At 41.0% G+C, this 12,749-nt stretch overlaps 1 long non-coding RNA gene across 3 annotated transcripts; it reads right to left on the bottom strand.

Annotated features, from left to right (window-relative positions):
* Positions 1-1,823: 1,823 nt before the first annotated feature.
* LOC147758419 (uncharacterized) lies at positions 1,824-12,259 on the bottom strand. 3 transcript variants are annotated; one of them, XR_015318462.1, is made up of 3 exons: positions 12,177-12,259; positions 8,456-11,867; positions 1,824-7,787 (listed from the first exon to the last, which is right to left on the bottom strand). It is a non-coding gene; the product is annotated as an uncharacterized LOC147758419 (long non-coding RNA). The 3 variants fall into 3 exon arrangements; XR_015318463.1 differs by having other exon boundaries at positions 10,079-11,867; XR_015318461.1 differs by having other exon boundaries at positions 1,824-11,867.
* Between the last annotated feature and the right edge of the window lie 490 nt (positions 12,260-12,749).

Here is a 12,749-nt window from a genome sequence, read left to right as displayed (position 1 = left end):
TTAGTTTCTTTCGTTTAAATATAGGGCTTATACAGAACTAATACAGATCGTTATGCCCCTGGAATCTTTCATAATAGCTGGCATGCAGTTTCAATGAACAATTAGTTTTAAATCTACCGAGCTATCTCAAATTCCGAATTGATATTGGAAAAGGGTTACACCGCCATCGCAGCTTCCAAGCCTTATTAGACAAACGCTGTTGAACTTATGAAAACAACTTAATACCTTCATATACGTGCATAGAAGTATTCTTTTTCCATGAAAGTTGACGCTTTTTTCCGTTATTCTGATTTAAGTTAAATTGAACTAGGGAAAAAAATTGCTGTCGCTGCCCTTTTTTTTTTTTACTTGAATTCAGTGGTGAATTTGTAGGCAGCAGTTTTCTAATCTAGGTATTTGTTAGAACCTTATGATAGTTACAATATCCGGTTCCACTTGTCGTGTTTTGCCGTTTCTGTTACTATGTTCCCATTTTTTGGACCGATATACCTTATCCATTTCTAAAAATCTTTGCAACAACGCGAACATTGTACATTTTTGCCAAAAAATACTATTTTGAAAAGAGGAAAAATCTTGGAATACTCGCATTAAGTATTCGTTTGATGCAGCCGGCTGAGATTTGGCCGATTAAGGCATGTGTAGGTGGTGCGGACTCAAATTAACGATATCTGTCTTCAATTTTACCTCGACATATTGAAGTGTATATCCAACAATTTGGACAAAATTACGATCTCACACCTCATTAGTAAACGTGTGAAAAATCGATTCTGTACCTGTTGTAGATATTCGAAAGATGAATATAAACCTTTAATAGGTGATCCACATTTCATAAATCTCGACTACTCCCGCGAAAGCTATAACTGGACACCCATTTTTCAAAAGTAAGCAATATCGAACTTGTTTAATAAAATCCAAAACTCTAGTTATTTTAAGAAGTCAATCTTCAAACGTATCAAATTCCATCATACCGTATGCGAGAGAACCTGACCTGCTGAAAGTATTGAAGGGCAAAAAACCTTATGCCAAGGTGGTTTTATACGTTGTTAATAATGAACCATTAACCCAATTAGTGTTATGTCTAATGGGAAACCGAAACTGCTGCCTGAAAAGTTAATTCAACTGATAACTAGAAATTGTATGCTGAAACGGTTAATATTCGATAGCCCTACCGGCCGTTTCAGCAAAAATAGCAATTTTACTTTTCAAAAATCTAAAAGGGAAAAAAAATATTCGAAATACCGCGCTGTACAATGCATTTTGCAGAGCTTAGAAAAGATAACTTGCCAATGCGGACCTTCGAAAAATTAGAAGTAGTAATCGAGAAAATCAATAAAAGATATCAACCTCTTCGGAGTGGAGCCACGCTCTACAGAAGAACAAAATCCCATTCGGGAGCAAACCATCTATCCAGCTGTCTTCGTCTTACAAGCAGCACCTAGGAAGCCTTATGTAAATAATGAAAGGCGCTTACCACTTGAATTTTGTTTAAGATGTTAGAGCATAGAAGTTATATATGATATATTTAACAGTGATCGCCTCTCGGCGTGTGGTGCGCGGATAGAGCTCTTTATAGATGGCGTTAGATATATATGAGGGTACCTCGACACGATGCCACACTAATAACTGTCGATATTCAAGTACATGTATGGTTTATTCGATCTACAGATGGCTCTGCCCCGTGTTAAAGGGCAGAATGTAATGGTAGTAATAAAATTAAAGACTTCTCTAACGTTAAAAATAATAATCCATCGAGGTAGTGCTTATAGCAGGTAGGAGTATTTGTTTATTTTACGTCTACAGATACGAATCCAAGACCAACTAGATATGATTTGCAAAATGTATTTATTGAGAAACTGATTGAAATCAATTTTACTAGGGTTCGCAGTTCTTCACTAACTTTGTTTGATCGTGTCTTCTTCTTTCATCACTCTTAAGCTGCTGAAGAGCATTATATTTTGAGACTATATATTGAATTGATGTTTGTTTGCAGCGATCGTTAACATATCTTTTCTACTACACAAGAGTAGTTTTGACCATAATTCAGGTTTAGGCTCACAGGGTAAGTGTCGCAAAACAATCGAAGCTACTGAGCCTCTTTATAAGTGATACGCACGAGGCTTAGCAGCAGCAGTAGCATATGTTTTATCTATATTTTACTTATGGTTGATCTGGTCGATTTCAATAAATTGTTACATTTTCAGTGTTTTATTCATCCTCATCATCTAAATATTTGAGCTGTACAAGTATCAGATGGTCACATTATATGTTTCTGTTTCACACAATAGATGGCATAAGCTTAGTGATGTGTGAATCGTCGAAACTACCATAATAGTATTGACAGCGCGTTCAAAATATGTGAGGAAGCGAATTCAGCTTGCTTCTATACAAGCTGAGCGGCCAAATTATTTTGAATTTTACGTTCGGTACTGCAATCATTAGATATTTCATCATACGGTCGATTACCAGAATGCGTCCACCTTGAATTCGAATCCAGGCCACAGCGTATGCCCTACGTATAAACGACGTATATACGACGTAAACACCTGGCACATCTGCAGCGGCTAAGGGAAGGTAATTATGGCTTTGTTTTCAACAGCAAATTTCCGTAATCTCCAAAGAACCTTATACAAATCTGATTAGCATCGACAACAGGACTGGGTTCTTTTTTAACAAATGCTCATTTGTTTATGCTGTCTTTGTACTCATTGTTTCTGCTAGTTGACATCATAATCATTGCGGTTGACCGCCAGCGGAAAATAAGTCTGACTTGATAATCATTGTCACGACAGTTAACGTCGTGTGTAAAAGGTAAAGTGCCTTTTGTCCATGGCAAGAATATTATTTCAGCAACAATCATTTTCTGTGTATCGTTATGGTTAGACAGGTGCTAATTCGGCCCGCTTGCGGTACAAAAATCCTGGTGGCTCGTCGACAAATCGTGAGTTTCCGACACACAGTTTAGTCTTGGACAAATTGTTGACAGAGGTATCAGTGGGCTGTGGGTTAAATAGCCTCCGCCCCAACGACTCATGAAGGACTACTGTTAACAAAACAATGGCACCATATCGACTAGCGCCTAGAACTCCTGTACCCTTGTTACATCCAAGCTAGTAGCTGTTTACTGTTGCAATCCTCGACCGTAACAATACAAATATATAGCTTATTTTAGAGGCTTATTTCTACTGCTACTGTTTGATAATGCTGCTGCAGGCAAAGTACGTGATACACGGGACATAATTACCTCATTCTTATTTTACTGAGATTTTTTTCTTGAGTATGTGCCTTTGACCTAGAAAAGGTCCTAGTTATATGTTACATGGACATTTCTTACTCCGCCGTAGAAGTTGCATTACAAACTCACACTAAATCGATAATCGCACATTCATTTATATTAACAGTTAAAAATATCTTGCGGGATCAATTGCCTACGGTATTGGTATTAATAGTATACCTCGGAGACAGCTGCGAACAGATGCTAATTTTGGACAACACCATCGGCGACGTTGGTTGTTGCACGCATCCTTCTGAGTCATGTCCAAATATATATATAAAAAAAAAAAAAAAAAAAAGGAAAAAAGTAAAACACACAAAAATATTTTTAGAATCTATGTTTCTCCTAACCTCCTCTGGCGGAGCACTTGACACTTACCATTTGACTGGAAAGAGGCTACACATGACTGAATAATCTCTGTATGCATTTGATTGCATACAGAGATTATTCAGTCAATGATGCAATGAAGACAGTATCCGTATTATGATTTGAAAACACAAGATCGCGAGCTCCAGTCTCCGGAGGCAAACTGGGAGTTATTGACATGTCAGAGCTGAAGTGGCCTAAAGCTCAGATCGGCCGGGCCCAAAGTGAGAGAGACTTATGTCTCCCTTACCAATAGTTCACCGGTCACCTCAGGTCGACTAAAGCAATGACCGCCCCACGGATCAGACATTTCACTCCTCAAAACATTTGTTATGTTAGCGAACGTAATAGGCAAAAGCAAATACAAATTTATTTTGTCGCTCCATAACTAAAAGCAGCAGCGGTTTCTCCACCATCACTTATTAGGAATTCAGTAGCAAAGATAGATAGGTAGATTTAGATCCTATAGAAATGGTGAGAAAATTTAGACGTAATATTCGTGAAATCATTGCCATTATTTATAAAATCTAGAGGGCATCCACTGTGCAGAGCTACGTCACTTTGCCACTTGACCTTGTGCGGGGCGAAAAAAATTATTGATCGTTTACTTGAAACACTGATTTCGTTTAACAGCATTCGACCAGTACAATTGATCTCTACATTTTTTCACGAACACCTTTTTACGTGTTTCGTTTGAGGCTTATTTAGCGAATATAAAGTTCCCGAAACTTCCGCATCTCGAACAGAAGAGCTCTGAAAGGATTAAGCCATTCTTGGCTCACTTTAAAGTTAAACTGAATTCTCTTAAATGTTATAAAAAAAAAACATTTGTGCAAAAGTATAATTTTGAAAACTTAGTTCAATAGTTTTGGGCGATGAAATGGTGCTACTGATTAATGAATATCTAAAGTTTACTGATTTAACTCGCCTGAATCTTTTTTCATGAGGAAGTAAAAGCCGCCGGTGATTCAGTATCTAAAAAGTGGCAATCAGCAAATAGTGTACGTTATACGTCTATTTACGAGGTAGCACCTAGCGTTAGTGGTGCATTCTAAGAAATACTTTCTTTCTAATAGCAACCTTAATGTACAGAGTAGGCGTCCTAATCTATGATATCGGACTGGCATTGCAGGTCCTTTTCATGCAGTTCGCCTCGAACATGCTTGCAACACTACGGTATGCTTGAATTGAGATCATTTTACGTACGTTGACTGTAATATGTGTATTTGTACTTATATTAACGACGCATAATTAATTGGTGCTGTTAATAGTGACGACAGAAACATACGGATGTGTTTGCATGAATAAATGCATAGAAAATTAAGCGATTTTTCGCCGTACGATCACAGGATTTCGCTGGTGTAATAGAGCTTAACCAGATCTTTCTAGACGTAATCGCAAGAAGGACTCACTTGAAGATTCAGTTTTCAGAAAGGTTTCTTGTAAGGATCGACCACGTCCGCTACGTCTAGTAGAACAAACCCTTTCCCTCGACTCATACTGGCATGGCAAATACTGGGAACTCTTTCATATTTCCCGTTCAAAGTAGTTATTCCAATCTTCTGTATGTTTCACTGCTTCTTTTTTTTTCGTATTATTTTGAATCATCAGAAAGGAAGACCTAATAAATGTTTGTACGTCCACCGAACGGCTAGGTCTGCCTACGTCCGACAGCAGTGGGCCGGCCCCAAATGGGCCCGGCCAAAGTTATGGACAGCTTTTTCAAACAATACTATTCCAGGAGCTCCATTACTACCGTACGCATTCCCTTTCTACTTTGCTTTGCTGCTTTTTCCTTATCGTATTGTCTGTTTCGGTGTAAATTTTGTTTTGTTTATTACCGTCTTGCAACTTCCTAACAGATCTCATCCTATGCTCACGCTAGTAATTTTGCTTCGTTATCAGAAGTTGCGACATCCCGATTCCTTCGAAAAACATAAACAGGTGCGAATTAACCCGTTCTAGTCTGCCGAGCCTCTTGTTTCTCTGCGAGAGAAACATTGGTGTGGCTTCAGCAGAGGCTGAATTATCTATCGCAATAGGACTACTCTGTCGCGGCCTGGGCTCAGCTTCCTTTTGGCTAGCAGAACAGGGACACGATGCATGCAAAATTTTGCTGTTACCGTGAGCCGGACAATCAGACTCGTCTGTTGTGGCACCGTAGGAAGTTCTCGAAGAACGTAAAATTGCTTCGGGTTGGGTCCTAAAAATAGTCTGAAATAAAATGGGCCGCAATGGCTTCGTGGCAGGAACAGAAAAAAGGCAACCCATAACCAATTCGGTTTTGCAGGAAAACAAGTATTTCCGAACTTCGAAAAGCGAGGTGGACAATCGATCCAAAATGCTTGGCAAAAGGCAATGAAAAAGAATTTGTAGCTTTAAACCTATTCTAACTAGAGGTGGGCGGGAGAAAACGAGGGGTATGGATATCGAGTGGGGTACACGAACTGAACGCCAAACACAAAAGGGCTGAGCAGGGGAAAGCGTTGGAGGCGTCAGATGAAAAGACGGAAAGCGAATAAAAGGCGTGCATGAAAATATTCATCTTTTCGTTACACTTCGTGCCGTTCTCGTTTGTACTCCCAGCGCACTCGTGCTGTGCATGCTGTGCTACTGCTGGCGTTTCTGATCGTCGTCATCGTAGAAGTCACCATGGCAGCCGCTACCAATGCCATTAGCTTTGTTTTATGTCATTTTCCGGAGGGGGGGGGGGAGGGGCTAGAAATATATCTCAATCGAGCCATAGATTAGAGCTGCATTGTAGTGCGCACTAGAAAAGAGGGGGCGTAGCTGCCAGCAAAGGGAAACGTTGCTGGCCGCGGCAGGGTGGTAGCGACTAGGCAACAGAGAGGAGTAAAACAGCTGCCGCTGGCGAGACGGGCTGGCACAACAGAGTGAATTAATGCCACTAGCCGATACGAGCGCAATGTAAATTCGACTGGATGAGGAAGATTGGTTTGTACTGCCGCGTATCGTAGCCAGCAGTCAGTTGATGCTAGCTGGGGCCTTCTGCTTTCGAAAGTCGGGAAGCCGAAAGTCTTGATCTGATTTCTCTTCTTTCGTACACTTTTGTTTCGGTTTTTCTTCCAGAAAGGTAAAAAAGAACTCAAGGAGAAAACCGAAGCAAACAGCAGGTCGAATAGAAGAACCGGTTTCAAAATGAAATGTTTTCAACGTTGTGGCACTGATTTAAGAGACTGGCCGTGTCCAAAAGACAGTGCACGATTAACATAAAATATACTTAGAAGCTGACGCGCAAATGGCCAGCTGCCTTTTTGCTAATTGTGTTGTTCTTGTCAGATGTCAGATACTCCGGTACTTCAAATATTTATTTAAAATCAAACGCCTTTTGTGTTTTTAGTTCTTTACTTCTTTTTGGCTTCTTAGTTCTAAAATAAGTCGGATAAGAACATCTGATCAAGGCTATGCGTTGCTATTTTTTAATTTATGCTACAAATTATTTAATCGTTACCTGAATTAAATGATGGAAATGTGAATAAATTACTAAAGCAATTATAGTTGGATAATTGGACAGTTGAAACTGATAAAAGTCAGAAAAAGATCATACCCAGGGTGCCGTATTCAAAACCTGATGATAGTTACTTTATATCAGTTTCTTGCAGCTTTCGGCAAGATACGTTGCACTGAGATTTTCCATATACGGACTAAACGGAAGTTGGCTGAGGCTTTTTTGCCCTACGTTCTATTTGCTGATTCGATAGGTGACCTAATGCCACAAGCGTTAGGCACGGGTACGGTTTTGTTTTAAGATCGGTCAAAGAAATAATAACCGCAAAACATGAACAGCCACCCAGATAATGCTTCATGTATGGACTGCGTTCCTCTAGAGTGTGTCAAGGTTTCACAAGCGAAACATTTGTAAAGGACGGTACCATGTAAATGAATTATCGCACGTATTTGTTTGGGAAAACATGCTGCCATTTTGCCTGTAGTAGGTCGATTGGGGTTCTTAAATATTGGACCCAATATAACAGCTAGAAGATATGTCATGCTGACGTAGATTGTAGGGCCCAGCTCAATGAAAAATATCTTTGTAGACAGCGCCATACATCCTGAACGTACGACTTACGATTTGGTGATCGCGACATCAGCCAAGCACGACACGAAGCATTTGAATCAGAGCTCACACCTTTAAGAATCAAGAAAAATATACTTAGAAGGGCCTTACTTAGACGGGCGACAATTCGGATGCTGTCAGAGACGGTAAAAAAACCGTTAAAAAACTGATGCGAAAGGATTTGTTTCAAGATTCCGCTTCATGTTCAAAAAGTGTCGTTAGAAGTAAACCTGTTCCTTATTGTTTTTCACTACGGTTACGGTGCAATAGGCCATTATTGGCGAAAGTCGTCCTAACGTCACATTCACTTCAATCGATTATGTACAACTAATCATAGCCAGGCATAAGGATAGTGGTCTCAGCAACTTCTAGATGCTTGTGAGACATAGGTTTGGTCAAAATTGTTCGTAAAACGCCGTTCGTAAGCGTTATAAGAGTCGCACAGAATTGGGTATATGGTAAGAGAAAATACACAGTTCTTAGCCAAGCAAAGTGTACTCCTAATCGTAATATAGGAACATCTGGCTAAGCGTGCCAATTTAACAACGGTGCATTGTACGTGGACCTATATAGGTGGGTAAATGGATCTATGCATGAGATTCTTTTCATTTAAAGTAAATGACGCTGGGAGACAGGAGATCATGAACTTATAATGGCTATCTTGAACATACACCGCCTGTTTTTCTTTCAAATGGCCACCATTGTAACTCTATAATGCTGTAAACACTAAATAGACGCACCTGAAGCGGATGCGGTAGGACCTGGAGCAGAGTTTGTAGATGATAGACAGTACTTATCTTTGATACATCCTGTTGATATCGGATGCAATATCAAACTGTTAAAGATGTATCTTGAACCAGTGATGCCAAATGTGTGACTGAATACGAGAAAGTGTGCTTGTGATCAGTAAACATATATGAGCAAAGCTAGGTACCCAAGGAGGCCGAAAAGCTGGAGAAAAATTGCAGAAAAAGCGAAGAGGAAACTATAAAAAATGACCAAAAACGCCTAGAATGCGGCTATAATTCGAGTACAAGGTAAACTTGACGCTCACGCGGATTTCCTAGGCAAATAGAACGGTACGACCGAAGAAAAGCAAAGGCGCTAAAGTGAAGAGCATGCTGGCTTTGCTTTAAAAAACAGACGAGTTCTTAGAAAACTTTTCTTATAGTTAGGAAGGTTCCAGTGACTGTAGATGATGTATACTGTAGATGAAAGAGGGCCGACATCATAAGCAGGGACGATAATTAGATACTATCCTTACATCTTTGCTGAAACAATTACATTATATTATAGAATAGCATTACCAGCACTATTGATCCATACGACCTTTTCCCGTCCGTCTTCTTTCTACCACTTCAACTCTCGTTTGTGCTTACAGAAAGAGTCATTGTTTAGAGATTAGATTCACCAGTAGCGCAAAGTGTAAATAGACGAGGAGTCGCATAAACACCTAAGCGTCCATACGGTGTCTCTGGTGCATGCCCTGCTACTGTTGCGCACTATGCCCATTTTCTGTCTGTCCCCATAGAAGACACGTGAGTCAACATATTTGATTCTCTTTCCGGCTGCACACTTCTACTGCTTTTCCTCTGGTACTTTCAAAGTTTGCCGTAGGTAATTCTAGTTACTGGCAACGTTCTTAGCCAGCCCTAAACATTACACTCAGATGAGCGAAACTTCGCGCCGTGTACTACCGCGAGTAGGTGTAGAAGTCGTACAACAATAAGCACGTACTCGTCTGCAAAGTGCATTTCTAGTATGTAAAATAGTAAAGCGGCTATGGCCGTCAGAACATGCGAAGACGCCAATGCTGCAGGGTAGTTGTGGACGACGCTAGATCATTCAGTGGTCTAGCGCCCCAGCAAGTACTTTCGCAGCAGGTTCTTACAGTCGGCATCGTTCTATATAGCTATGAAACTAGTGAAATTAGTGAGCGCGCGTGTCGACACAATGCTTTCCTAGGTCTCCTTACATTTTGTCGCGTGCGTGCAAAAGATCGCGAGCGAACGGTTGCAGCGGCAGCTACCATTGTTCTAACGCCGTCGACAGCTCGTGAGCGTGTCACTATGCATACATATGTATTCAGTTAGCTTTGTCCCATGTGGTAAATGTGTGGCCAAGCAGGTACCGGCCACAAATCGGACTCGTCCGCTGGTTTTCACATGGCCTAGGCAATAGTGAAGGTATAAATGCTTCGTAAATAAGTTTTGCAGCTTCAACTGCAACTAGAGTCCCTCCCGGTGCTCCGCACCGGCAAGAATCTTGGTTTCTGCCATGCAATATGTAGCACTGTGAGAAGACAAGAACCATGCAAACCGTTCAAGTCGGCATTGTCGCAATAGCCGCTATTTTATGCTCACCCGAGTGTCCCTGTAGTCGGTGTGCGTGGATAGCTCGCAGAAGGCAAACGTTGGCGACTGGCATAGGCGATGCCTTGCGACTTGACGGCAATGCAAAAATAGCGCAAACGACGCATTCCGCACTAGGCAACCGGCCTGCAACCAAAAGCGGTGTCGCTGACGAGGTCTGGCACCCTACTGCTAAACGATTATAGGCAGAAAAGAAAGGAAGGAAATGTAAACTGCATTGTGAGCTCATGTGTGTGTGCACGTGAGTGAGGGCAAAATGGTAGCTGCGGATCTCGGAAAGCCTACCAAGGCTACCGAGGGTGTGCCTAATAGAATGAAATCTTGCGAACCCGTAATGAGTTCACATGGCGCCGCCTGGCAGGACATTAATGTCAGCGGAGGTGCGAGTGTATCCCCTTTCTTCCGGACTCTGTACACAAGAGGCCCTTAGTAAGTGTTCGGGGGGATTTTTGTATGTGTGTTTATTAGAGGGAGAGAAATAATAGATAGAGAGAGGACGTACGAACGACTATGCAAGTAATAGGTCATTTTAGCTCTTTCACACCCTTCAATAGCCTGAGCGTGCAAGTCGCCGGTAAATGCGCGCTTCTGGTTTGGTGCAAGCTTGATCGAAGGCACCGATGAGTGATGCGCAGAGGATTGACAAGAAAAAAAATAAAAGCGATTGAAACCTTAACAGCAAACTTAGCTAAGCAAAACCTTTTGGTAAACGCTTAGGACCCAGCGGCCATCGTGGTCGAATGAGCTGCGTCTTTTTCATGGCTATGTGTTGAGTATCAAAACTTGTTGTCCGGGCTGAATTCAAAAACCATCGGTTAGATCGTTCTATTTTCCGACTTTTTCTACTGTCGTTACAGGTCCTTGTTGTCGCTGAGGTCTTTGTATTGCTTTTTCGTTCTATAATGCCACCTTGCACCCCCGACGACTACAATGGACGATTGTTTCAAGGCCGTTTTTTGCATCTGGAACTACCTCCATTATTGGGTTTTCAACACTGAAGAATAACAGAAAGAATTGTGGGAATGAAAAAAATCGAAAGGAAGGAATGTGTAAGGATAGATGCCTGCGGGAAACCATTTCTACATAGTGCTAATCGGTATGCTGATTACAAGGAAGTTGTTTTGCTTTCATGCCTCATTGGCGTCGACAACGATTAAAATGGCAGGCCTCTCCAACTAACGGGTTTCTTCTTTTCACTTGCTGCGTTGAGAAAGCATGCGTACCGTCTTAGTTCCACCTTCTTAGTTAGAAGCATAGCCAACTGTTAAAAAATGTAATGGCTTTTAGCCCCGAGAGTATCCGTTGGCAAAGACGGCGGTATTCATTTTCATATTTTTCGTTCCTCTTCCATGCCTTGACATAACGAATCTAGCTGAGACTTCGCGGCAGGGATTTCCTAGAGCTAGAGCATTACGACATAGGTAGTGCGATACAGAAAACTGGTCTATTTTGTCTCCACCGTGGCCGATGCAATGTGAGTAGCTTGTAACCCATTGCAGACAAAGACGAAACCGGAAGCGTAGAGACGAGTAGAAACGCTTCAGGCAGAGCTTTTCGGCTTTCGTCAATTCTTCCAGGAATATATATCCGGTTGACAACTGGATGAACAGATTCTGGACTTGCTTTACGGACAAATCCTTGCAATATGCTCATGCAAATCCACTCTGCCTACATTTGCCGCCAGTGTCCTATGGTCACCCAATCCTCTGTACTCCAGTCATACGTAGTCCAACATACACGTCAGCATATCCATCTACTACTAGGTAGACCGCATCAGGCCCTTGAAAAGACACACGAACACACCCAAATGCACTAATGTAATATATTTTGAGCTGGTGCGCAGCCACGTTTTTTTTGTAAATTCTCTTTAGATTTATGCATATATTAATTGTTTAGTTTACTTTTCTCATTAAGATATCTTTCTTTTTATGTCATAATCATATTATCAACAAGGTTATCAACAACTAACCTTTTTCCCTATAAGAGATGTTCAGAATTACACCTAATTTAACTAATGATCAACCAGTATTCTGATATGGTCCAGAGTGACGCCAATATGAACTTTAAAATAATATATCAGAAGTCTTACAACAGATTTTCCGGCGTTCCGAGTTTTTGACGTCGTTAAATGGTTCTGGGCTAGGCTGATCGTTATTCTCCAATCTGTAACGGAGGGACGACCTGGATACTTTCAAAAACAAAAATAAATGTTTTCCGCGTATGAGGTCTTGCTCTAAAATGGTAAGTTGCCTATTTATTATTATATTAGAATTCTTTTTTGTTATCTCTGTTGTCTTCATTGTATCTCTAGATACAGGTCCGTGTTACGTCGCTGCTCTAAACATCGAACATCGATCTTGATAGGAACCCTATCACTTTAGACCATCTGAACATTAAAAATTTATTCAGATGAAGTTGCCCCTGTCTCCCTATCGTTTTGTCGACGCATCATCTTCGGTAAAGCAGGATCATCCTACTTTAAGGTTATGTTGTACGCAAATAATAATATTGTATTTACTGTCATACTTTAATGCCTTAGGTTGAACAAGGTCCCAAAGGAATCCAACATGCAGTATTTCTTAAGGCATAGGTCGAACTGCTTTAAGCAACTGAAATTTATAGAATTTCTGTCTAGTCGTGTAACTATTGCAACTGCCTATAG

Source organism: Varroa destructor, unplaced genomic scaffold (assembly GCF_002443255.2).
Source record: "Varroa destructor unplaced genomic scaffold, Vdes_3.0 BEIS01000001.1, whole genome shotgun sequence".
Classification (NCBI taxonomy): domain Eukaryota; kingdom Metazoa; phylum Arthropoda; class Arachnida; order Mesostigmata; family Varroidae; genus Varroa; species Varroa destructor.
This window is presented reverse-complemented; position numbering and strand designations above follow the sequence as displayed.